Raw genomic sequence first — 3,047 nt, forward strand, 5'->3', positions numbered from 1 at the left:
GATACTACTACTTTAATAGTTTTATATGTAGAATAATTAGAGGAATCATTATTATAAAATAAAAAAAAATCATACAATTTAAAAAAGTGAAGGTAATCTTGAAATCTTCGAAGCGTCTTCATCCATAGAAAAATTATTAACAATATATTGTTAACCATTGTACTTCTCTTGATATACAATTTCAATAAGTATATTATTTCATATTTCTAAAGATAGTGAAACATTCTAAGTGAAGTTACTTCACCCTGTATGTGTGTATATATATATATATATGTATATATATATATATATACATATATGTTGTATATAATAAAATAAATGCGTATATGTAAAATAGAATGTATTCTAGATCTTTTTTACAAATAATTATTTTGAATTTAACTCTTTTGCTCCTAACACCGGCTATGTCCGGCATTCACAAAGCGATCCGTATAGATGAACGCTGGCTATAGCCAGCATTCGCGAAGTAATTTATTTTGTTCCTTGTAATAAGAGTTATGCCAAATCACCTCGTACAGTCGTATACAACCAAAATATAACACTGATTTTGTCAAATGATATATATTTAAACATAATTAGTAGTATATTGATGTCTATAATGTCACTAGCAAGAAGAGAATAATTAAAAAACGGTTTACGAAATTATAATCATTTTATTTTAAGAAATATTCCCTTTTTTAAACATACTAAGGTGACGTTGTTTAGACGTAAAACGTAATTTTAAATGTCAAAAACTCTCATGTATAATGTGTATACTTTCGGCGTGTAGTTCCGATCAATAGTGATATTCCGGTAAACCGTTTTCTTAACAAAACTGTTTCCATTAAATATAATGGTAGCATACTTTCTTTCAGATGTATTCTAGTTCAATTTTGCCCGTTACAATAATTCTTATGACGCAGGTATATAACGGACTTCCTATTCTCGCAGTAATGCATGAGAAATTTTGATTATGATTTGATATGAATAAGACGTGCGCGCGTGTATATGTAATATAATTAAATGCATTTTATTTAAACCAAAATCTCTAATCTTATCATAACAATCAGAAAGTATTTCTGGTTGTTATGACAAGCTTCAAGATTTTACAACAAGAATTAAAACTATATTATAAGTATTATATTATTTATTTATTACATTATAAGAATTTATTTAATATATTTCAGTTTAGTTGGGATTTTCGTTAATAAAGATGTGTCAGAATAATTAATTTCAGTGCATTATAGTAATTCAATTATTATGTCAGTCGATAAATCATGCGAATATGCTATATTGCTTTGTGTTTCTTGTAGTGAATTGGAACAACATAGTACCATAGCTAATGAGAAAATGTTTTCTCTTTCCATCGTCAATATAATTTTGAGAGAAATGTATAGAAATTTTGAAAGTTATAGCAGTAAGATTAATTTGAATTTCTCTATGTTACATATTGCTTTGTAAGTACCTCATAGATTATGAGTTCATCCTTGTTTACGATGAACAACAAGGAAAAACACCATATTATGCATAAAAAACGAAATGTCTCAATAATAAAAACAGAAAAACATTAGATCAACAAGATATATTCTACAGGTATAGATAACGAGAAAAATTTATCCAATTAATAATTCTGATATATTTAACAAGGAAGTTATTCATACAACTATAAATGCCGTTCAAAATACAATAGAAATGATATTATTACATAGTAGCATAATTAAAAAATTAATAATACGGGATTATACGAAAGCGTTGAAAATATATTGTATGTATGATAATACACATTTTATTGAACTAATCGTTACTGTATTGATGGAATGAAATATCAATAATAAATAAATCATATTTACTTTTAATTATTACTTGCGATTATAAAATTTATTAAAATTCATCTAATAAAATTTAATAAATGTACCTTCACTTTGTTGTTAGTGTCCGATATAAAGAAAAATAATTTTTATAATGGAAAAGGAATTTAATGTATACTGATTCCACGTAAAATTGATAAAAATCTACTCAAAGAAAAGTTAAGTTATCCGTCACTAATTGTCTTTTAGGAGGATATGGAGGAATTCCAAATCTTCTAGACCGCTTATAATATTGTAGTAATAATTTTCGCAGAATGTTAATTACAGTTATTTTCATCGCACTTTAGGGTAATATTTAAATTCGCATGTATGAAAATATTCTATGAAAATGTTCTAACGCAGTGCTGAGATTTACTTGCACATTTCGGCCAATTTTTAGTTTAGTTCCTTACTTCATCAATTCGCGCGCAGCCTAAATGCCGATCAGCGGATTAGTGAAATAAGAAAAATTGCGTTTTTTTAAAAGGTATCTATCAATAAAAACCGCAGTTTTCTTATCAATATAAATATATCTTAATAAATATAAATACATCTTAAAGTTTCAGCTTTAAGAATCTCTTTTTTAAATTGCTTTTTTAATCTTTTTTAAATATGACAATTTTTAACAGAGTTAAACAATTAAAGTCAAAATGATCCTTTTATTTAATCTGCGATAACTCGATAACCAAAAATCGTAAAAATATTTTTAAAAAACAATTTTGTAGGAAAAATATCAAGCTTTCACAATAATCGAAAATTTTTTCAAATTTATTTTGGGCACGTTACAAACTCACAAAGTGAGAAGAAAATTTTCGTTCTTTTTCTGCTTGTAGTTTTTGATATGTAAAAATTACCAAACTCATATAAACTTAAAAAAGGTAGTAAGCTTTTAAAAGTAGAGATTTCGAGATTTTTAAAACTCTTTTTTTAAATTTAAATTTCATTTATTATTGATGAAAATATTGTATATACAACTTTGAGCTAAAAAAAAGCAATTACTTCCTTGCCAATTCAATATATATTCATTTGACTTATTTCGAATCTTTGTACCTACATATTTTCGATTAAATTCATGCATTTAAGATAACATTATTAAAAGACTGTAAAGCTTTTTCATAAAATTATCTAAATCGACAAAAATCAAAATTTATTATTTATTACTAAATATATATATATTATATTATAGAGAACTATACATATATATACATATACATATATATA

Source organism: Atta colombica, unplaced genomic scaffold, assembly GCF_001594045.1.
Source record: "Atta colombica isolate Treedump-2 unplaced genomic scaffold, Acol1.0 scaffold123, whole genome shotgun sequence".
Classification (NCBI taxonomy): Eukaryota; Metazoa; Arthropoda; class Insecta; order Hymenoptera; family Formicidae; genus Atta; species Atta colombica.